Source organism: Peromyscus californicus, unplaced genomic scaffold (assembly GCF_007827085.1).
Source record: "Peromyscus californicus insignis strain IS unplaced genomic scaffold, ASM782708v3 Scaffold_21__1_contigs__length_65335640, whole genome shotgun sequence".
Classification (NCBI taxonomy): Eukaryota; Metazoa; Chordata; class Mammalia; order Rodentia; family Cricetidae; genus Peromyscus; species Peromyscus californicus.
The window spans coordinates 895,982-921,162 of NW_026294514.1; the positions used below are offsets into that span (position 1 = coordinate 895,982).

At 39.8% G+C, this 25,181-nt stretch overlaps 1 protein-coding gene across 13 annotated transcripts in view; it reads left to right on the forward strand.

The window, feature by feature from the left end:
• The first annotated feature begins 2,465 nt into the window (after positions 1-2,465).
• The window catches only part of Gulp1 (GULP PTB domain containing engulfment adaptor 1), a 265,532-nt gene continuing 242,816 nt past the window's right edge, over positions 2,466-25,181 (forward strand). For 2 of the 13 annotated variants that reach the window (XM_052749361.1, XM_052749363.1), the window contains exon 1: positions 2,468-2,871. The gene's annotated coding sequence lies outside the window, so the exon portion shown is untranslated. Of the gene's footprint in view, positions 2,872-3,657; positions 3,758-4,227; positions 4,288-25,181 lie in introns of those variants that run through there. The other 11 variants (XM_052749356.1, XM_052749362.1, XM_052749354.1 and 8 more) reach the window with 9 other exon arrangements.

Here is a 25,181-nt window from a genome sequence, read left to right on the forward strand (position 1 = left end):
GATTAGTGCCCCTCCTAGATAGGGAACACAGATCCCTGGGAAATTGTTTCAGCCAGGGAGCAAGGAGGAGGCTAGAAAGAGGCCTCTTACTGAGAGGGGGACTATGGGCTGTGGCTTCAGGAGCCCTGGAGTCAGCTCAGTGAAGGCAGGGAGTGAGGAAGGGATTAAAAGTCCTTTTGAAAGCTAGTAGAGGCAAATGAACAGGTAAAGGACACACTGTGACACTTTCCACAGACTCATTGAATGGGCTTGTGATGTTTGATCTCTGGAACCAGTCTTTCTTTGGTCCCATGCTTAAGAAGACTTGTTTATTGAAAATGATCTAATATTTCTCAAACTATGTATTCTTGGGAGTCTATGCTAGAATCTTTTACTGTTGTATTAAAGTATCGCACATATTTTCAAGTATAAAATGGATTAAATTGATGACTTCCTTATTCTTAAGTGATAGTTTCTAATCATAGTGATAAAATGATTCAAATGGCATTGTTTAATTATCAGTAATTATTCTTGAATTACTTATGGTTATTTACAGGAAAAAAACTAGTGTGGATAAGTGTTTTCACTGTAATTTTCTTTTCTTTCATATTTTCTTTCTTTCTGAGTCACCATTCCACGTACCCCAAGCTTTCTTTTACCTAGCTACAATAGCTGAAGATGGTTATGAACGTCTCATTTTTCTTACTCTACCTCCTGAGGCATGTATGTGTCACCATGCTTATTTTTATGTGGTGCATGCTAGACAAGCAGTCTATCAAATGAGCTACATACGTGGCCTCTTTTTACAATAATTTTAATGTATGCTTACTTGTTTTGATAAAGGGGGAAACAAAAAAAACTATGAGCCAAATTCAAGAGATCTAAACACAGTGTCAGGGAAATCACCTAATATCCCTGGACTTCCATTCCCTAGTGTTCAAAACAAGGGAGTTTGGTTAGAATACGGTGATCTCTAAACTGTTTTCATTAGAAATATTGGGAGGCTGCATCTTTTCTAACAGAACAAGCATCAGAGAGAAGATCCACTCAACTACAAGGTCTTTGGAAGAAAATTTCCACTACCTGTCTCCTCAAATTACAGCAAAATATGATGGGGTGTTGAAGAACCCATTTTCTGCTGTTTTCCCTAACACTAGTCCGTTTTAACTCCTGGACATGCAACTGCCACAAGCTGCGTCACCTAAATCTTTCTCTTGTAGTAATTGAGCAGAGAGTATCCGGGCCAATAGAAAGAGTAAGCATGGCGATTGGAATACATGGAGGTCTGTGTGCTAGCCTCTTAGCTCTGGCTTGGAATTCAGCATATTATAAAGCACATAGATATTATATGCATACTAACTTTATCTCTTTCCCCTCTATTTTCACATCCAAACTAAAACCGAGGTATGTGGTGGTATTGTGTTCCCCAAAATATTGTGTACCCTAATACATTTATCTGGGGTCAGAGAACAGAACAGCCACTAGATACAAAGGCTAGAAAATGGTGGCACTCACGCCTTTAATCCTAGCATTCCAGAGATAGAAATCCCTCTGGATCTCTGTGAGTTCAAGGCCACATTGGAAACAGTCAGGCATGGTGACTCACGCCTTTAATCCCAGGGAGTGATGGTAGAAAGCAGAAAGGTATATAAGGCGTGAGGACCAGAAACTAGAATCATTTTGGCTGATTAAGCATTTGGCTGGTTAAGCTTTTAGGTTTCGAGCACAGCTCAGCTGAGAGCCATTGGGATGAGGACACAGAGGCTTCCAGTCTGAGGAAACAAGATCAGCTGAGAAGTTGGCCAGGTGAGGTTAGCTGTGGCTTGTTCTATCTCTCTGACCTTCCAGCATTTCACCCCAATAACTGATCTCGGGTTTGATTTTATTAATAAGAACTCTTTAAGATTCATGCTACAGAGGTAGCTAAATTCTAAGGATTATCTCCAGAAACTTTCGTAGTGGTCCTCTCATTCTCCAAATCATATTCCTATGAGAGCACGTTTTTATTCTTTTCCCACTCAAGAGTACCAGATTCATTAAGAACGGTTTGCTGTGTTATCCTTCCAACCCCACACACAAGTTCTGAATTCGTAGGTAAGCTTAGGAAGGCTGCAAATACACAGAATGTGGCGGTTGAGGCAATTTTCCTGTTCCTTCTTTTTTTTGGGGGTGGGGAGTGAGGTGGGAGGGATAATGTGCAAAGATTCTGGCTGAGTTTAAAAGAGAAAAAAATATAAAAGAAAAAAGTCTATTCAGCGCAGTATCGACAGTGTTTCATGATTGAGTCTAGGAGAGGGCACGCCTCACTCATATTTATGCCCTTCCTGTGGCACTTACCCCCTTGTTAGACCGCAGAGGTGTTTTTAAATTCGTAAGAAACAGCATCTTTGGAAGGAGGTTCAAAAGGAAACCCGGCCCTGTGGGAGTGGGGCGGGGCCCGCGTTTTCGCTCCGTTCGGAATAAGAACCGGGTAAGGGACAGCCCCTCCCGGGGACCGGTTTCTTCCTCTCCTCACCTCCCAGCTCCTCCAGGTCTGCCTTTAAAAGCCAGACAGGCTGTTCTGCGCTGCTGCAGAAAACCCCACCAGCGTCCCTAGGAGACCGGACGAAGTGCGCACTAGGAGTTTTCTTCTGGCCGAGAGGGGGAGCCCCGCGATCCCAGCCCCAGCGACTGGAAGTCCCGACCCAGCCCGGGCCCTCGCCAGCGCCAGTTCAGGCTTCGGCAGATTAGGAGGAGGAGGGAGGGGGCCGGAGCCCGAGAGTCCCGGGCCCAGCGCCGTGTAGACGTCCACAAAGTTTCCCTGTCCGCCACGGACGCGCGTTCGCGGGCCAGGGTCCCCGGAGATCCCGCGTCTGCCCCAGCCGAGCGGCCGCATCCCTCTGCGGAGCCACGGTAGGAAGCCTTCGAGTGCGTCCGGGTCCGGCCAGCTCCGACCAGGTGGCGCGGAACCGGGAACGGACCCCAGGAAGCGGGCGCGGTCTGAGGGGAGGGTGAGGGGGCGCGGGGCTGTGGCTGCCCGCAGGTTGCACCGATCCGGACCCTGAAATTGCAGGGAGTCGGCGGGCGGGGAAGGAGGCTGGGACCTGTTGCTGCAGGCGGGGGCTGTACCGGAGGGAGGTGGGGGCGCCCAGGCTCCCCCGTGCAGCGCCTTCCCGCAGCAGCCCCCGCTGGCCCCTCGGGGGAACTTCGCCTTAGTCTGGCACGGGCGCGCAGGGGCCGGGAACGAGCGTGGAGGGTTTTGGGGGGTGGGGAACGGACGCTGGACCATCCCGCTGGGGGTGCGTTGAGCAGGCGCTGCCCAGCAAGCGGAGGCATCGCTGGGTCAGCGAGGCGACCGAGAGCCAACTTCGTTCAGCCTGGTCTCTCTTTTGTTGGGTCGCTGGGAAAATGTGGGCAGGGGGCGGGGAGGCGAGAAGCTCGTGACCAGGCGGCAGATAACTATAAAGCTCCGGGCGGGCAGGGCCCCCAGTCTGGGGCGGTGTCCACGCGGCTGCCCTTTGGCTGGGCGGGTTAGATCGCTGCTTCTTCTGCCGGCATTGCGTTAGTGGGACCCGAATTGCCAAGCTTGCTCGCTCGGGTCCACCTCCCGGTGGTGGCCTTGCTCTCGACCTCGCTCCAAAGACGGCACAGCTGGTTCTCTATCCTCGGGCTGCTGGGCTGACTTCCCTGTGTGTGTGGAGGGAACTCTGGGCCGTCTAGTTTTCTTGGAATGTGTTTACAATGTTGAATGGGACTTGAACAGGAAACTGGACGCTGCAGCTAGAAATAGCGTGCCAAGGTAGAGTGAGGAAGATCTAACTGGTGTTGGGGAAACTCCCAAGTGTGGGCTGAAAAGGTACTCCCACCCCATTCCCGCCTTAGTTTTACTCGACAGAGCTTTTCTTCATTTGCAAGTAGACATTTACCTACATTATTTCAATCTGTAAGTTTGACAACATAATATCAATTAGGAAAATGCAATAAATTTATTTTGTGCTGCACCATCACTTAAGAATGAAAACTTCCTAGACTATGCCAGTTCTAGCTACCCTATTAATTCTAGGGTTTGCAGAGGCCAGGATACCGATGGTTTATGTAGTCCATATGGGTGATCAGGTCGTAAAAGAGCAGATTGGAAGACAGTGAATGGTGAGAGGTGGGAAACCCTGAAAGGAATTGGAAAATTTTCAGATTTGCAAATGGCCTGCTTGTTCTGCCAGCCTTTCCCTCCTTCCTTATTAACAAATAGCCTTGCTAGAAAACGCACCGATTGGGAGAGTTCAGACGCTGGTGACTGCAAGCTTTTCTGGAAACAACGGTCAGGCTAAGGTACTGTACCACTGCATAATTAAACGCTCTCCTTGAGCTGTCCAGGAGCATTTTCCAAGTTTTTACGACTGACAAGGAAAGAAGAGAGGAATCTGGCTGGCAGCCAAAATCAGACCGAGCTCAGTAGCCAGGCCTGAAAGAGACTGGGGAAGTTGCAGGGAATAATTGGAAAGGGTTGGTAGTGGTACTGCGGCTCAATAAGGGGTTCTTTTGAAATGAAAATTGTAAATGACTGAGAGTCTTCTTGGGGGGAAAAAGAAATAACTAACTAAGCCTAGAATGCAGTTGAGTATCACAAGGAGTGTAAGAAGGCCTGGAGGGGGGAAGTGTGACCTTTATCATGCTTTCTCTGGAATAGCAATGGTACCTTCTGCACTGATGATGCTTTGCATGTGTTCACACTGTTACCATGTCTCCTCAAGATGCACGTTGTTAGCTGCAAGTTCAGTCCTTTGACCTGGACCTTTCTTCCTAGTTTTCCTGGCCAGTAAGAACTGAAGACCGGGGCTGAGCAGATGGTTTTCCACCTAAATTGAATAATTCAGTTATTCTCCAACAGCCTGGATTTGGGGTCATGGAATTAGAATGGAAAGCTCATCTAGTATTTCTTTCTTGTGTTTCAGCAGTGACCCCAGGAAACAGATCTCCTCCTTTCACCTGAAGAAGTACAAGTCAGGGCGATCTCAGTATTTCACACACTTGATTCGAGGCTAGCCAGGCACTCAATGTCTTATCTGCAGTTCTGACTCTATATTAACATCACTTCTGTTTTGTCTGTCCCTCATTTTGTTACTCAGTGAGCTGGGTCTACTGTTGTGGGCATGGGAGCTGAATGTACAAAACAGAAATGTGGTTGGATGTGGGAGTTTGAGGTTGTAAATATCACTCTTCTCTCTGAGATTGACTTTATGAATCACCATGTGCAAAGTGTCTTTCTTGACTGTGACTTCAGTTTTTCCGCTTGCAAAGTAAAGAAACTTTCCTTTACACAATTCCAAACTCGTTAAAGAGATGAAATGTTAAGAGCATTCAGACTTAAAGGTCATGAGCTTTCTCATTCAGTCTACTGAGTTTATGGGAATAAAATTGGGATGTTTATATCTGTTATACACACATATGTTTGTACATTTAAATTTTTTTACATTTTATTCATAGCTATAATCATAAATTTTTCACTTTTAAAATTTTAAATTTTTTGATTTTCATCTCAAAGTGCTGTATTTACATCATTTCTATTCCTCTTTAATGACTGCTATACCTCTTCCCACATTGTCTCAGATTCATCTCTTTCAGTTATTATTGTTGCATATATATGCATATATAAATCACACACACACACACACACACACACACACACACACACACACACACACCAGAAAAAAGCCCTACTGATTCCATGTAGTGTTACTGGTATGTGGATGTGTTTAGGATGACCACTTGGGATAGGGTAACCTACCAGGGATCTGGTCCTTTATCTGTTCCTTCATCCCTCCACTGATTGACTGTAACTCTTCATTTATGTGAAATGTACACATCCATGTTGGCATATCAGCTAGTGTTGTTGTTGTGTAGATCTTGTCAGGTGACCACATTGCTGAGATTTCCTGAGTGCAGCCTGTCTGTCGTGTCTGAAGTTCCCTATCCAGCAGTAGTTGTCCTGGTGCTCTGGTTCTTACAATCGCTATGCCTTTTCTAACACAGTTTTCCCCAAGCCTTGGGTGTATGAGTTATGCAGTAGATGTTTCATTTGGGACTGGATCCCTCATGTCATTTAGTCTCAGCATTTTTACCAACTGTGGATCTTTGTAATAGTCTGCTAAAAAAGAACCTTCTTGGAAGAGGCGTGAGAGCCACACTTATGGGGTAGCCTGGTGTAAGAGCTGCATATCAGGCCTTGGAGTATAGAATGTCTCAGGCCCCTTATTCTCAGGTTTTCATTTTTGAAGATATTGAGTGAGATTTTGTTATGTTAAAGACAAAAGAATAGCCAGTAAACTCACTGTTTTTAGTTATCTTTATATTCAAAGCCAGGTATTTTTTAAGCCTAGCTCGTGGTTTTTCTTTGTGAAATGTTAAGGAGGATATTTGCAAAATTGTGTTTGTTCAATTGTTTATTTATTAATTTGCATATTTATGCTTGGTGCTTTTGAGGTGGTATCTAACCCTGTAGCCCAGAGTGGCTTGTAACTCAGTATTTATGTAGTCAAGGCTGGCAGAGACTGGAACTAGAGGCAATCCACCAGCTCACTCAGTCTTTTGAGTTCTGGGATTCCAGTGCAAGCCACCATGAGAGTCCTCCTTTCTTGGAAGCAGCACATGAGAGACTCAAATATATTTGTAATGTGGAAACTAACGCTGATAGCCATAACAATTTCTGTAATGGTTCTATGAGAGATTTGGAGCCACTGATGGATTGACTCAGTATTTGTTAAATGTTTATTATGAACATAATTAGTTCTGTGTTAAGATTATAGCACTGAACTCAACTTTGCTGATTTGTCTGTATTAGTTTATTTGTTGTCTATATGAATATCTGTAACTCATGAACTTGTTAGTTGGTGATACATGATACTTGTGAAATATTTAATTTTTAGTTTCAGCTAATAGGTATCACATCAACAGTGAAACATATACCTGTTTTTAAGTTCACTGTACTATGTAGTATTTATGAATGTTTAACTTAATTCCTTAAGGTGAATAGGTCAATGTAACAGAGCTAACAAAATAAGAATGATAAATGACTTAAATAAAAAAAAAAACCTCATTTCTGTAAAATGCTTAATAATAGTCTTTATTATTAGATTTCACATTATGATGAATAATGGATGTGTCAAAAGCAAGCATATATGGAATAAAGTAGTGTTGCTTATAGTTGGAAGTTTTCCTGTGTCTCAACCAGCCCTGCAGCCGCTCAGACCCAAGTAAACACACAGAGGTTTATATCAATTATGAACTGGATGGTCTATGGTTCAAGCTTCTTGTTAGTTAGCTCTTATTTTTTAACTTAACCCATTTCCATTAATCTATAAGTTGCCACGTGGCCATGGCTTACCGGTATTTTCACGTCTTGATTCTCCTGCTGTCAGCTTGCAGCATCTCCTTCCTCTCTTTTCTCCTCCCACTGTCTCTCTTGGATTTCCCTCCTGGCTCCACCCTGCCCTGCCATATGCCAATGCAGCTTTATTTATCAGCCAATCAGAGCAACACATATTCACAGCATACAGAAAGACATCCATCCGACAACACTTCCCCTTTTCTGTCTAATCAAAAAGGAAGGTTTTAACTTTAACCTAGTAAAATTACATATAACAAAACAGTTATCAAGCAAGAACTACAGTTATAATATCTAGTGTATTTATATTTGGCAAATTCAAAGAAAATATTCTATTTATCCTATATTTGTGAGTCTAAGGTTTCATATCTAACTTATCTTTTATCATAACCAAAAGAGGAGGAAGGAGATGCCGTGAGCCACTGGCAGGAGAAGCAAGATATGAAAATACTGGTAAGCCACAGCCACATGGCAACTTATAGATTTATAGAAATGGGTTAATTTAAGAAATAAGAGTTAGATAGCAAGTAGCCTGCCATAGGCCATGCAATTGGTAATTAATATTAAGCCTCTGAATGATTTTTTTATAAGTGGCTGAGGGACTACGTGGCCAGGTGTTACTTGAGAAAACTTCCAGCTACGGTTGATATAATAGAATATCACTATAGATACTTTTGTATATATATTGCATATTTAAGGATATATTATGTTAATTTTAATATAAATATCTTGTCTTTCAAAATCATCTTTTTCTCCCACTGTGGAATGGAAATGATGACTTTTTGATGTAAATTTTACTTAGCAGACTGATTTGTTTGTAATTTGAGCTGCAATATTGCATGTTATCTTCTAAAACCTCACAGGATAAAAAAATAATTTATTTGAATATAATAATGAATTCAAGACAGTTATAGAAGCCAATTGCATGGCTGCTGTGAGCCCTGGTCTCTAAGTGTTCTAGAGATTGGTGGATCTAACAGTATTTGCTTTAATGCATTTATAGATGAGGAAGCTTATGTTTGTTCCTATGGGAGCCTAAATATATTCAAATTGGAGGAAGAAAAATGGCATAAACTTTGAACATAGGAATCACTCTGCTTCCAAACAGCAGAGATACTAAATTGAGTCAGATCTTTATTTTTAAAGAGAATACCCGAACATTTTTCTTCCTGAATAAGCCTTGCTGCTTTCAGGCTGTTATTTGCTATTTGTTATTTGTTTGTGTTTGTTTTATGCTTAGGAAATGTTTTCAGCCATTCTAGTGATGCTAACCATACATGGTTTTTATTTTTTAAATAAGAACATAGTTAATTGGCTCACATATTGTGTAGGAGAATAAATGCCAATTTTCTGTTTTCACTGAAGTGCTATACCTGTATCTGAAATTGGTCTCATGTTCCAATATTCCATGCTTAGACTAATTACAAAGACTTCTTCCTCTCACACAATATGATGAAGTAATGAACTCTTGTGGCAACTGGATTGCCACTGTATTCTGTACTATATTGCAAAGATTAATAAAGCTTAAGAATTTGAGTAACTTTATATTTAATCTCTAGGGTTCACCTTCTTAGGTGAACACATGGATACAACCATACTGATGCACTCTTGAAATTATAACTTTTTCTTCTGGTATAAATTATTACTGGTAGTATACATAATTACAGAGAAAGTCTGGCTTATTATGAAGAACAAATTGTATAACAGAATTATGTTCAAAGTTATTTATTCTTGTACTATAGCAGTAATTTAGTGTAATTAGTAAGAAGTTGTTTTATGTAGAGCACTCTCTCAAAGTACAATTTAATAAAATATTTAAAGGTCAAATTTGAGTAAATAAACTTTATTTGAAATGATGCAGTTGCTGCCTCTGATAGAAAAAGTCAATTGATACTTCAGTTTTATTACATAGAATTGCTTTCTGGCAAGAAGGACTATTTCAAATTTGTATTAGTTACAGTGTCTCTTTTAATGAATGAATGGGATTCTAAATATAAGTTGAAAATTTTTAATAGCCAAAGAATAAGAAATATCATATGGCCAATATCATCTTTAATCATTTTAAAGGAAGAACTGATCTTAATTTATAACATGGGTTTGTCATAGGCTTAATTGCTTACATTAAGCAGTCTTAAGAAATTTATGATCAGTTTGGAAAAACAATTCTTAGAATAGTGAAAAAAGCTTTAAAAATCTGTTTTTGATGTGATATAATAGATTCAGTGAATGCTTTTGTTTGACTCAATGGTTTTCAATTATATCGTTGTAACTTTGCAATTTTCACCTTTTGATAAATATATGTTTAAACTGTGAATCTACAGAGAAGTGGACTGTAACGTGGTAGAATTTAGGGAATATTATTGAATGCCACATATCCTTTTGTAGTTCTGTGCATATCAGTAAGAGACAGAGATAGAACTTGCTATAGGACTTGGCACTTTTCTTTTGTTTTTTTTTTTTTTTTTTTTTGGTTTTTCGAGACAGGGTTTCTCTGTGTAGCTTTGTGCCTTTCCTGGGACTCACTTGGTAGTCCAGGCTGGCCTCGAACTCACAGAGATCCGCCTGGCTCTGCCTCCCGAGTGCTGGGATTAAAGGCGTGCGCCACCACCGCCCGGCCACTTGGCACTTTTCTGAGGGACAATGGAGAGGATGTTGAGTGAGTAGGGACAAAGGGAAGCAGTTTAGGAAAAGATTGTGTGGAGGTAGTTTTTAGATCAAGTCTCCCTGTTTCAGATGGGCACTGGAAAAGGCTTGGAAGCATGATGCCATGAAAATAATTTAGCAGCCCCTAGAGATGTTTCTCTTTGCCTCTATGTTTATGATGGTGATCATTAATTACATGTAAGACTTAAGGAATTTTAAATATCAATTTTTTTAAAAAAGATCATCTATCATATCTATCATTTTTTTATTTCTCTAGATCTAAGTAACATATAATTGGAGTCATTAAAAGTATTTATCTTTGTGAGAGCATTAACTGTGTTTGTAAAGATTATGATCTGGCTAGCAATATTTTTTTTTTTATGGGAACCTCTCACTTCTCCTGTTTAAAGTACATATGATATAAAATATTTCCCTATCTATGGTCTTTTTCTTCTTTTTGCTTGACTTGGTAACTTTGTGAGATACATCTACTTTATTATTTTAAATTTTATTGAGGTTTAATTTACTTGAAATGAATGAGTCATTTTACTTTTTGAATGTATGAAAGGAGAAGGTATTTAAGTACATTCATTTGAGGTAATCAGTAAACAAACAACAAATCAATAAAATTATTGAGGTAATACAACTTCACGTAGCCCTCAGTTAGTAGATCTGTACTACCTTCAAGTCCAAAGGATGGGGTGTTGGGACTCAGAAAATAATATCCCAGGCTCTAAGTCTGGCAGCCTTGAACTACTGCTTCTCCATGACTTCCTGTGTCCATCCTCTTTCTCTTCTGAAGTTCAAGGAGTGGCTTCATCTAGAGCTGTTTTCCTAGAGGGAAGGAATTATAAAATCTCTTTAACTTGGAAATATTAGTTACTGGGGAAAAAAGAGACTGCATGCAGGACTCCCTGTTCAGTCATCATCTAATCTGAGGGCAATGCAGAGACATTGCATAGTGCACTTTGTGGACCTCGTATGACCACGTTTGTTTCTGGGTACCCCTTCTTCCATCCTCCCAGCACTTGTCAGCACCAGCCTCCCACCCTGCTCAAGCCTGTGCTTCTTCATGTACCTTCAAATAACTTTAGCAACTAAAGTTATTTAAGCTTCAATCATCCAACTTTTGGATACTGATATTTTAATTATGTTTCTTACATTTTCATTCCCCCCAGCACACATATACATCAACAAATGGTACGCCATTTTTCCTATTAAATATATGAATTGCCAGTTCATTTTAACTTTGATGCAATTTCTAATTACTTAAAGCCAAAAATTGAGTAGTTAGTAAGTGGAATCATAATTTTGTAAAGAACCATGCTAGAAATAATAATTGAATTGTTAAATCAGATACTTGTCTCAGGAGTTTTAGGCAGAAGCCATAGCTGCCTCAACAGGCACCTGCCCCAATATGACAACTAGAGAGACAAGGATTGATGAAAGGTAAAGAGGAGAGAGGTCCAATCAGTGTGGCCACACTGACAGAAACAGATAAAGAGGCTGTGTTAGTCAGAGTTCTCTAGAGTCACAGAACATATGGAATGAATGAATGAATGAATCTGTCATCTGTCTGTCTGTCTGTCTGTCTATCCATCCATCCATCCATCCATCCACCCACCCACTCACCCACCCACCTTCCTATCTGCCTATCTGCCTGCTTATCTATCTATCTACCCACCTTCCTATCTGCCTGCCTATCTATCTATCTATCTATCTATCTATCTATCTATCTATCTATCTATCTATCTATCTGTGGAATTTATTGCAGTGACTTATAGGCTGCAGTCCAATTAATCCAGCAATGGCTAGCTGTGAATGGGAAGTCTAAGAATCCAGTAGTTGCTCAGTCCCGAGAGAGTGGATATCTTAGCTGGTCTTCTGTATATGCTGCAATTCCGAACACATAGGCTCCAATGCCAGTGAAGAAATGGATGTACTGACAAGAGGAGAACAAGCAGGCAAGGAAGAAAGACGCCTTCTTTTTTCCTTTGTCCATATATAGGCGGCTTCCAGCAGAAGATGTGGCCCTGATTAAAGGTCTGTCTTCCTGCCTCAAGATCTGGATTAAAGATGTACCCTCCATTTTGGGATTATAGTTCATTCCAGATATGGTCCAGTTGACAACCAAGAATAGCCATCACAGAGGTCTAGTAACCCCTTACTCTGTCTTTAGGATACTGACATAAGTTTTAAGTTTAAGTAAGTTAAGAAGAAGACTTGTGTCACAGGGTAATCGTATGCATAATTAAGCATCCTAATCAAGGTCTGGTCTTGATTGCTCTCTCAATTCTGCAAGGTGGTTCTGCAAGGTAGTCTAAACAGGTCCTTCTTGCTGTCACCTATGAACAGGATCAGTCTGGTTTGTTGGGATGGTTACTTCTGCTTCAGGGTGCAGCCTCAGCTGGGTGGTGGTCTGCGTTGTGAGGTTTTGCTGTTCCTGGAATCCATGGTGATTGCACGTTTAGGATGTTGTCTACCTCTATGCCTTCAGCTTTGAAGGGAATGAGATAGTTTAGCTTTCTAGATAAGACACTCCTTGAATTCTTAACATGCCTTGTGCAGAAGTAAGCAGGTAACTCAAACTAATGGAGACACACACCACATGAAAGCAGAGATGTCAGGCTTTCATCCTTTTCCAGGGCCCAAACAAGGAGTTGGTGCTTTTTTAAAAATTTTTATTTATTTATTTATTTATTTATTTATTTATTGGGAGTTGGTGCTTTTTAATACTAATATTTTCTAAGTGATTATTACACATATGTTCTGTAAGCATTTTACATAATAGTACAATTCATCTTTAAAAATATTGCCAATCATAAAATAGTACTATAGCCTTAATACAGCAAATATATCAGTCATTTTATTAATAATATTTAACCTGAGCTGAAAAAAGTAGGGGCATAAGCAAAGAGAGGAATAATCTAGGCTCAGAGTAATTCAGTAAAGAATAAATTAATTTGAAATAAAAATTCATAACCTAATCAGTTCACAAAATTATACCACTATTTATTGGTTGTGTGGTATCTTTAGTAGACTGATAACATTGAATACACAGGAAAGATTAAACCAATCTCAGCTGCTGGTTTGAGTAATTTAAAATTGTTTCATTTTAATGCTCGTTTGTAAGTATTTATGTTACACACAAATCTTATAGGAATGAAATTAAAACTATAAATTGGAGATCCATCAACAGGGGTATTAAAGTACAGATGTATATTGAAGTTTTATATAAAAAGAAATGACATGAGTTTCTTTACTGGACTCCAGTCAGTTACTACTGAGCTTTGGCGTCTGGGATTCTCTGTCACACTGTCCAGATTTAGTAAGAATCTTGCTAGCTCAGCTTAGCAGTCTCAGTGTTTGATCTCATCCGATTATATAACTGGGTTTCTTACTGCCACACCTGCAAGACGATGTCTGATCACTCTGCCTGCATTTAGCAAGGATTCTGCGAGATCAGCTCACCCACAGTCTCCATAACTGGTGACTGGGATGCTTCTTTGGCCTTTGTCTTCCATTGCTCTGCTTCCTGCTAATTCCCAGTTTTCTGTTGCGTTTGGGTTTGAGCCCATTGTTTCTTCCACACTGCAAAGGAGTGGTTTATACCTGTTGTGATCCTGAATGCAGTTGGTCTTGCTTTCTTCTTTAAAATTTTTTTTTTTACAGGAAATCTTGAAATTTTTAAATTTACTTTAAGAAATTTCATATATGTGTGTCATGTTTACATTATTCCCTCTTCCTCCAACCCATCCTGTGTTCCTCACATTCACATATGTATGTATGTGGGTGTACACAGAAGTTCATTTGTATAGATCAGAGTACAACTTTGCGGTGTTGAGTTTCTCCTTCCACCTTTATGTGAGATCTAGGCGTGGAACTCAGTTCATCAGGCTAACAGAGCAAGAAGTTTACTCACCGAGCCGTCTTCACTGGCCCGTGTTTTATGTTATGAATAATCTTTTTCTTTAATGCCAGGTTTTCAGCCCCCTAGCTCACTCCAACACAAGTAATCCAGTCATTTTCTTGACTTAGGAACTTTTGTTCATTTTGTGTGTGTGTGTGTGTATCTGTGTGAGCATTTGCCCCTTGTGTCCCAGTGCCAGCAAAGGTCAGAAGATTCCATCAGATGGTGTGCAGCTGGAGTTACAGGCACTTGTGGGCCTCCTGATGATGCGGTGTCTCAGAACAGAACTCAGGCCATTTGGAAATGCAGTATATACTGGTAGATGCTGACCTATCTTTCCAGCCTCTTAACTTAGGTTTTTGATGACTTATTTAGAAATATGTATATTGGTTTTTTTTGTAGCATGCTTTCTCAAGGTACGAAAACATAACTTTGGTTCTCTTGCTCTAAAAGTGATAGGATTCACCCAGAGCTGAGAATTGGCAAGTATAAGAGTAAAATATATTTTAGTATACCAATGTCCTTCCAAGCCAAAGTAGTCACCCAAATAGTTTAAGCAGGAAATGAAGGCAAGCAAAATTAAAAATAACCTAACAGGCTCAAATAAGAGGTAAGAGTCACAATGGGCAGGCTTGTTGGGAATAAGGGTGTGTGAGAAAAAGAAAGCAAGAAGGTTGTGTAGGTGGTACAGAGTAGGGAAAACAGTGGGTGAGACTGTGGCTGGCCGTGATACAGATGATGAGAAGCTGCTGTTAACAGGCACAGTAACTGAAACAATAGCAAGGCTATTATTATATTAGAGTCAGTACCAGCATGAATACTAGAAGCATGTAGGCCCCAGAGAGACGTAGCTAATAACCTGAATACCCAAGGAAAAATCAGAGAGACATCAGAGGGGCAGTTACTTATGCAAACATTCAAAGTACTGGGACCTCCTGTGATGCTGGGATTGAGATGTTCATTTCAGTGTTTTTGCATAAGAATGCAATAAACATGCTTAAGATGCTTCACCCATGAGATCATGACCTTCACTCCAAGCAACTAAGGAAGTCACACACTGGGAAGCTTGCTGTAGGGAGCCCAGAATAAAGCATGCTACCATTCTCAGGATTATTGTTCTGTTAGAAGCTGTTGTCCAGTGACTGGGGGCCTCCGTTTATGATTACAGAACAGACATGCACTCTGGTGACCTTGTTTTCTGGTTTAAAAGGGAGCCACATTCTTGCAGTTTTTGAAATGAATAACTGCCAGTTGGTATGAAGTCTGTAAAGGGAATCTCATTACCTATTTTGGAAAATTCAGTAGAAAATGTAGTATGGTATGGGCTCGATGGCTCACATCTGTAATTCCAGCACCCAGGAGTCAATGATAGGAAGGTTGCTGAGGCCAGACTGGGCTGCTCAGTGAGCAAAAAAAGAGTTCTACTTTCTTGTTTTTAAAACATACTCTCCCTCTCTCCTCTGTCTCTGTCTCGCTCTCTCTGTCTCTCTGTCTCTGTCTCTGTCTCTGTCTCTCTCTCTCTGTCTCTCTCTCATCTCTCTGTCTTTGTCTCTCTGTCTCTGTCTCTGTGTATGTGTGTGTGAGCTCACAGTATATATAAAATGAAGAAGAGACTAAGTATCTGTGAATTATATTTTCAATGCCTTTTTGTGCTGAACTAATCAGACAAAATATAAACTGTCCCCCCCCATTAATTTGTCCTTCTTTTAGGATCTTTATGGCACCTACCCTCTTTGTATACTTATGAATCAGCACCAAAAGATGTTCTTTGAACAGGAGAGTAACAGTAGGAACAGAACTTATAGAGTTCTTTCTGTATCCTTAGCATTATTGTTCTTGTTATCAGTAATTTGTAATTATGAACTTGTTCTAAGTGTCCACAGGTAGCCCTCACTGGAGGCAGAGCAGGCCGTGAGTAATGTCAGCAGCCATTGGAATTCTGCATCACTGTGAATTACCTGAATGTCTAGACCTGATTCCTTCTTGTTTGTCCTCCTGATGACAAAACAGCCAATCATTTCTTTTTCTTGGACATAGCAAATTGAAATACCTGTGTATTAAGACATTTGTTTATTTTAACCCACTTAATTAAAAAAAAAACATAACTCACTGATCGAGTTGTGTGCATATAACCTTGAAGTTTGCTCGATTTGATTTGTCAGGAGATTAATAATTTGGATTGTAAGAGTCCTAAATTTGGATGTTAAATGTCCCCAGACCTGAGTGTTGGAGGTTTAGACCCAGCACTTGATTTGATCATGCTGCTGTGAGTGAGACTGGAAACTTTAAGGTGGGGTGCAGTGGGAAGTCTTTTAGATTTTTAGAGACTTGTATTTTAATGACATTGTGGGACACTGTTCCTTCTCCTCCTCCTCCTCCCTTCTTCCTATTTTCCTTCTATCTTTTCTATCCAGCTTTCTCTTTCTGTCTCTGTTAGTTTCTACTTGTTCCTATACTAATGTTCTGACTCTGCATAGACTTAAAGGTAACCAGGCCAATGTTATCATGTATGGAGACCCCTAAAACTATGTACCAAAACAACTCTTTTCTCTTTATAAGTTGATTGTTTCACTCATATTATTTTAGTGATTCAAAGCTGACTTACATGATGTCTGAATTTCATTTCTGTTGCTTTGATAAAATACCCTGACGAAAAGCAAAAGAGCAGGGAAATGTTTTAGCTCACAAACCTATGAGAGCTGGGAAGTCAAGGCAACAGAAATTTGAAACAGCTAGTCACACATACACAGTTACTTGCTTGATTGTACTCAGCTCTGTTTCTCAGTTTTTATTATAGTTCAAGATTTACTGCCTAGGGAATGATGTTGCCCACAGTGGGCTCAGTCTTCCCATCAATTAACTTAGTTAAGATACTCCCCTCAAACATTCCTACAGGCCAACTTAATGTAGATATCCCTCAACAGATGATTCTGGTTGTGTCTAGGTGACAATTAAAGCTAGCCATTGCATAATGGTAAGGTAATTCAAAGTAAAAACAAGACATTGAATTAATAATACTAATAATTTCTAATGATCTGGCATGTCCTTTTCACTTACATATTTCATACCCTTTTTCTTCACCAAGATGGTAGACAGGATAATCTTAAAAAACTTTTTATTCCTTACGATAGTGTATATTTTTGTTTTGAGTAGCTTATTTTAAAAATAAAACTAGCTTCTCGATAAAATTGTAATTTGAAACTTGCCCTAATTTTTGCAAATTTATTTCACAAATTTATCTCTTCTTTGATAAGTTAGGCAGTTGATCTCTTGTGATATTTGAAACCTGGAAGTTTTGAGAGGGTTCTTTTGATTTGACAGAGTGTGGCTGCTAAGTATGACTTCTGGGTCATCTCAGAAATAGGGTGGAGGATATCTGAAGCTGTGTGATGCTTGTTGGAAGAGGGGAATATAAGGTATTCCCAAAGCAGAAGACTGAAGCAGAGATAAAAAAGTAGCATAGAGAAAAAGGAACGGAAATTTCTGGGGATAATGACAGTGAATGATAATAATGGGTTGTGATATACCACCATCTATAGTTAGAAAGACCTGAGGTTTTCCTCAGTCAGCCATTGTATGTAGGCAAGAGAAAGTTGAAACAGAGTAATGGGAATTAGAAATTATCTTATTCTAGGGCTACTTAGAAGAAAATAATTTTGCATGCTTTGTTTTTTAAATTTTAATTAAATTTTCGATTAATTTAGTATATGCATACTGTGGTCACATCATTTCTAGATTGGTCTACAGAGTGAGTTCCAGGAAAGGCGCAAAGCTACACAGAGAAACCCTGTCTTGAAAAACAAAACAAAACAAAACAAAACAAAATCACTTGACTAGTAAATGGCAAAGCATTCTATTTATGGGAGAGCTCAGGATTTCCATCTGAGATGATGTACTACCCCACAGCTTGTCTTTTGTAGCTTTTCACATAATATACTGTGATTTCTGGCATAAGGTCTGTGGACTGGGATAAATGCAGGATGAATATGAGGAGAATCTTGTACACATAACTTGATGATTTCAAACTCATGGCACTGTTGAAATGCATCAAATATCTTGAATGCAGGTTGGTGCTGTACATCTGTAATCCAAACTTTGGGAGGCACACACAGATAGATCTCTATGAGTTCAAGGTCTGGTCTATAGAGCAAGCTCTAAGTCAGCCAGGGCTACAGAGTAAGACTCTGCCTTAACTACAGACAGACAGACAGAAAACTACAACCTGGGTTTCTGTGGCCTGATACTGTTTAAACAGAAAATGAGTAATCAGAGAAGCATATATTATTTGGCTCTTGTTTCTGTCATAACCATGGTGATTTTTTTCATCAGTAGACAACTGATTGAGCCTTGAGGAAGGGTGAGAACATTGTAAACTGGTGTCACTTGGGTCAGCCACGGCCCTCTGATTTGTCCCTAGCTCAGCTCTTTCAAGCAGTGGCTTAGCTTTTAATCTAATAATTTTGTTCATGGTTAATAGAAGCTGAAAATCTAGACCATTAGGACATCATCTTCTCATTGCATGCATTAGTATCCATGTGTGCTGGACTAGGGTTATGGGAACAGGCTGTGTCTTTCTTTTCCTGACATCTGCACAGGCATTAAAGGAAATGAGGCCTTGTAGATGAAATCTGTTTTTCAGGTTTGATATTTAGAACATGTTATTTTCATCAAAGGCTAAAGAAAATCCTCATTTAGTTCTGTAAATCTCCACAGGAAAACTATTAACACAGAAAAATCTTGAAGTATTTCTTTTCTTGTATTAAAATGAAAATCTTACAACACCTGGATTTTGACTTGTATCAAATTTATAACATGTTTATTCAGTAATTAATTAGCTAATCATTAATTATTTGAAGCAAGGCTTCAGTTTGTTCTCAGGCTTCCTTGGGACTTAGTTTATGGCGTGTGTTGTACTTAAACTCACAGCATTGGTCCTGCTTCAGCAACCTGAGTACTAGGATTACAAGCCTGTAGCAGCATTCCTAGCTGCTCCCCACACCTGTCTCTGTAACATTTTCCAAAGAAACCCTCCCTGATTAAAATATGAAAAGAATCATGTGCATTAACAAAGCAGAGCTCACAAGCAGAAATGCACTGGGTTTGTTACATGTTCCTGTCCCCTTTACATCTTACTGACTGCAAGAAAATGTAAAAGGAAGTGTGTCATCCGTGTGGTATAACAGAACACCTAAAGTGAGTTATTAAAACTTACTGAGCTGTGGTTAACAGGCTCTGTGTCAGATGTTCCCAGGGTGTGTTCTTGCTTTGACTTCATTATTTGCTGCTTAAGGGGTCTTGGGGGTGGGTACTTATTTTGGCAAGTCAGACGTACCTAGGCCTTCTGGACCTTTTTCCTCAAGTGTAAACTGAAGATAATGATAGGATATGAATGTTATATATCGTTCGGGCAGGTGTGAAAATGAGAATCTAGGTGGGAACCTGTAAATACTCACTTGGCTCCCTCTTGTGTGTCCCCTACCCTGGACTCTAGATTATTAGAATGTACTCTGCCTGTTGTAGAGGAGGCAACAGCAGACTTTGCTTTCTGCTCTGTCAGATCATCCAGAGGCTTCTGAAAATAAATAGTTCTCTTTTCCAAGGTTACATCATTGCTTTGAATTTGTTGCTTTCCTAGCCTGACTCCAGTGACTATATATGTGGGTCAGGATGATATTGGGACCCTTTCACAGGGGCCACATATCAGATACCCTGAATATCAGATATTTACATCACTATTCATAACAGTAGCAAATTATAATTATGAAGTAGCAAGGAAAATAATTTTATGGTTGGAGGTCACCACAACCTGAAGAACTGTATTAAAAGGTTGCAGCATTGGGAAGGTCAAGAACTACTGTTCTAGATGATTCAGCATCTTCAAGGGTCTCCCCTTAAAAGGGGAAACATGTCTTGAGTTTCCATGTCAGTATCAGAATGGAGCTCTGATGGCAGACTGTGATCTGGTTGGATTGGTGATTCAATAGCCATGCTTTTAGGAGAAAAACTGAATAACTGTGGGTCTTGTGGTACCTCCTCCAGGAGTTGACTCATGCATAGATCAGTGTCTAGCTGTGACATTGATATATATGAATGAGATTTATTAGAATTACTTACAGGCTATGGTCCAGCTAATCCAACAGTGGCAGGCTATGAACAGAAAGTCCGAAGAATCCAGAAGTTGTTTAGTCCACAAAACTAGATGTCTCAGCTGGTCTTCAGTAGATGCTGGAATTCTAAAGAAATAGGTTCTAAAGCCAGTAAAAGAATGGGCCTGCTAGCAAGGGGAGGGCAAGCAGGCAAAGAACAGAAGCTTCCTTCTTCCATGTCCTTGTATAGGCTTCCAGCAGAGGGTGTGGCTCAGATTAAAGGTCCAGACTATAAGTGGATTCACCCACTTTTAACCAAGCAAAAATAATTGCTCATAGGTATGCCTTCCGTTTCTGGATGGTAGTTCATTCCAGATTTAGTGAAGTTGGCAACCAAGAACAGCCGTCACAGGAGTCATCAGCATTGAGACAGTTATTACTGTCCTAGGGTTACAGCACTGATGTTTAAGAGGAATTGAAACTGAGAAACCAGCAAAAGACAGAGAGAAAAACTCTACACTCTAAGAAAATCCAGCTTTTTATAGACTGAGTTGGAGATCTAAACTTGTGCCCTTTCAGATGGGGCTAGAAAAGACAATTCGAAAATTATTTTAATGAGCTATTGTGTGGTAAAGTTTCAGAGCAAATTGTATCCAGTATTTGTCAGATATTTCTAGACTGGATCAGCTTATATGGCCAGGGCTTTAAATTAATTTTTTTGATTTCAAATTCCAGGTCCTCATGACACTGTTCTAGTTACTGAATACAGATCTCACATAATTAGCAAATGAGCTCCAATTCTGGGTCAGAGGATAGGGAAGTGGGGGCCTCCCTGGGTGGTGTCTAACTTCTCAGTGAGGCTCTCTGAAGTCTCTTTCCACAAACTGTTTCTCAAAGTCACCCACTTTGTGTTGTGGAGTTAACTCTTCCCGTTTGTCCTTTGAGTTCTGCCTACTGATCCACAAAATCATTTAAAACTTGACCATTTATTATAAAGAGATAGAGATACTTGGAACAAAATATGACAAAGTAACCAGTTTTGACAAAATAGATTTTCTCAGATTATTGAAAATTATTTGCTATAAAATAAATATAGAATAACACTCCCAAAATGTAGTTCATTATTTTTATGATAAATATTATATATAGGATGTTTATAAAGAGCCATTATGTTATAAACAACTACATTTTACATTTATAAAAATATTGATCCTTGTACATTTTGAATATGGCTGATATTATAAAATATTTACTTTGTTAAAATTTCCTTTATGGTGGTGCCGGAGTACAAGCAAAGGCCTTGTATTTGCTAAGTGGACACGTACTTTCTGAGCCACACCCCCAGCTCTCAACTTTGCTTTGCCTTAATAAACCTGGTAGCAAAGTGAAACATGAGGGATAAGACAGAGATGTTAATGTCTGGTTCTTCTGCAGGGCCTCCCTTCACAGCTCCATTAGCATGGTTGAGAAACAACAAACCTGTTGCTGTTTTGTCCCTGCCTTGTCTGTCCTGTCTGTCCATCCTGTCGGTCTTGTTCTTCCCTTTCTTTCTTTCAAGAAACAAGAATGTTGCAAATAGTATTTCTCTAAAAAACCATCTTTTCCTTTAATCTTTAGTGAAATGAAAAATTTAAATCAAGCATATGAAAGTGACATGAATTATATGATTTAACATAATAAACATCGAGTGACACGAACCCTAAGTGTTTTCTGTAGTGGGTTTTTGGGCCAGGGTCTCGCCGTGGAGCTGGCTTTAACATCCGACCCTCTCCCTGGTGTTTCCAACTCCACCCTCCACTGCAGTTGTTCCAGTGAATTTTTGCTTGTGGACTTCCTTGAATTTTCTATCTGGTTCTTAGTTCCAACTAGATAGCTTTCATCAAAATTACCTAATCTGTCTTTAAACAGTTGTATGGAGGTGAGAAACTCTCCGAATCGATTTAAATGTAGAGTTGTGGAGCTCAGTCCTAACTGATACATCTACAGCACAGCTGTACCTCAGACTCAGGAATCACTTCAGCAGAGAGGACGGAATGACTGTGAGAGCGAGAAAGAAGATAAGGACGTCTCCTCGAAGTGCCAGAGTCTACAGCCATGAATTCTCACCAGCATGGCTCCCTAAACATAAGTTGAACAAGGATGACACCAGCAGACATGATAATGGGAATGGGGAAAAGCTTAATAGTCCTGAACCTAAACAAAGAGCTACAGACAGCCAAGGAATGCTGAAAACTGGAGAAATAGTCTTCCCTGGAGAAGAGCACACCAACTGGCTATCCAATACAAAATGGCCAGCCATAAAAAACATATATATAAATAATATTATAAAGACTAAGCAGGTTGTGTATCTGGGAATATTATGTATTTCTAATAACACACACGTATATTTAACAACAAAGAAATAGAAAAAAATGGTGGGTGTGAGCTACATGGGAGGGTTTGAAGGGAGGAAAAGGAAGGGGAAAATGATGCAATTGTATTATAATCTTGAAAAATAAATAATTAAAAAAGATCTATAATAAGTAATAACTGTGATGGTTCCTTCAACTCCAGAGGCCATGCAGATTTCTGCATGCTTGAGAAACATTGCTTTTTAAATTTGAACAGTTAAATTTTGTCTTGTACACTTTTTTTTTCTCTTTTCAATTGAAAGAAACTACCTGTGCTGTGTTATTATCCCATCTCCCTGTTTGTCAGGACTTGGTAGTGTCCTGCTTGCTTGACCACCTCCACTTGCCTCTTTCCTGCCTCCAAAAACCTGTGAGATCATGTGGTCCAGTTGAACTTTTAGTCACAGACCTTACCACGTCTGGCTCAATCATTTTCTCTACGGAGAATTCCTGTTTACTTTTTGGAAAAGTAATTGTAACCATTACTTATATTTATATTTATCCAGTTCAAATAATAATAATAATAATAATAATAATAATAATAACAACTATGTTTTTTCTGAGTATTTGCACTCAGTGATTAGATCGGCGTCTTCCCAAGGGCTTCTTCCTCATAGTAAAGAAATCATTAACCCCTGTGGCAAACCTACATAGTAGGCTATATTGTCTCCCTTCTTTACCAAGGGGATTTGAAGGACAAAAAGTTTGGATACACTGCCTAAGGTCCTGCAGCCACGATTTATGCTGTACTGTGATGGTTCCTTCAACTCCAGAGGCCAACTAGTTCTTACTGCTCTCTCTGATCCAGCCACCCTGAGCACCTCAGAGGTAAAATTGTGGCAGAGAATTTTTTTTCTCTCTGTATTGTGGTTACCAGAGGTTCTTTCTGAAAATTGTCGTTTTATATATTTTTAAAATGTATTTAACCATTGTCTTTCTAGTACTAAGCATCACTTGGTGCTGGAGTGTGAAAGGTTTCTTTGGTTGTTGAAGAGATAAACCAATGAATGTAAGCAGTACTAGCAGTGAAAAATAGGGTGTGAATAAACTGCCACAATAGAAGATGCAGAGAAAGAGTTTGGCATGAATTCTAAATGGTTTTATAATAAAATCCTGGAGCCAGATATCAGGGTGAAAGCTGAAAGATCAGAGAAGCAGAGTAAGCCACAGCCACCACCTCTTACCTTACCTTTCTCTGCTCAGCCATATCACTCCCTGTTTCAACTTTCCTAGTGCTGGGATTAAAGGTGTGTGCCACCACTGCCTGGCTCTGTTTCTTTTTTAGACTGGATTAATCTGGTGTAGCCCAGAGTGGCCTTGAACTCACAGAAATCCAGGTGGATCTCTGCCCCTGCCTTCTGAGTGCTAGAATTAAAGGTGTGTGCCACCACTGCCTGATCTCTGTGGCTAACTGTGTGCCTGGCTCTGTCCTCTGATCTTCAGGAAAGCTTTATTTCTTAGATTACAAATATCACTACAAAAGAGCTGTGCTGTGGTGATTTCCACTAGGTTCATGGTGCACTGTCTACTGATAGAAGTCCTGTTCAGTCCTCTGTGTGGGTAAGCCACGTGCAGCAATGAGAAGCAGTCTTCTTTACAATTCATTTCTGCTTTTTTAACTGCAAATAACCCTAACATGTTTATGTAGTGTCAAGAGCATCTTTAATACAATGGAGGAAATAGAGTCAAGATGAACTCCTACACTTCTTTGACATTTTGCCTACTATGTTTTTGTTTGCTTATTGGTAGATTTTGATATTAGGATGGCCTCACTCACTGCTGAGGTATTTTTCTCTGTATGTGTGTCTGTGTGTCTGTGTATGTATGTGTCTGTATGTGCATGAGTATATGTGAATGTTTGCACGTGTGTGTGTGTGTGTGTGTGTGTGTGTGTGTGTGTGTGTATGTGTATGTATGTTTGTGTGTGTTTGTCCCCTATCCTGCCCTGTGTTACTTCTCTACACAAAAACTCTCCCGTGGCTCCAGTTAACATAGAGACACCTTTCTGCTTGCATGGTGCACTGTTCACACTTTGCTCTGGATGCTCACCCCAGTTGTCTTCCTTTCTCTCTGGTCTTCTCTCTGAAATCGCCTTCTCAAGATGGCCTACTCCGCCACCTCTAGCCTGCTTTACTTCTTTCAATAGTCTTAGCCTGTATTTCTTTAGTCATCTTACAGCATTTTTTTTTTATTGCTTGCATATCTTGTATGCTAGAATGCAAGAAGCACAGAAATTTGCTGTGTGGTTGTTTATTTCTAAAGACTTAAAACAACAGTGTCTGGCATGATAGACTTTTAAAAAATTGATGAGTAAATGAAGAATCCAGGAATTCAAGACCAATTTTTCTTTTTTAAAATTTAAAAAAAATTTTTTATTGTGTATACAATTTTCTTCGTGCATGTATGTCTGCACACCAGATCTCATTATAGATGGTTGTGAGCCACCGCATAGTTGATGGGAATTGAACTCAGGACTTTTGGAAGAGCAGCCAGTGCTCTTAACCTCTGAGCCATCTCTCCAGACACAAGATCTACTTTTATTTAGAGCATATCCCTTCTAAATAATTATGCGAAAGTAGTATCTTGAGAGGGACCCCTAGGAAGACAAATGCCAGACAAGGACTTGGGCAAGGGATAACCCACTCATACATAATTGCTTAAACAATTTGTTATTTAGTATCAGTATTCAGCCAGATCAGTTTTTATTTCAGACAAGTTAATGGGAAATAAGTTACCCACAGCATGACTTACTGGTCATGAATGAAGGAATCAGCTCCTGCACTGTTTCATTCATTCCATGGGAATGAATGACA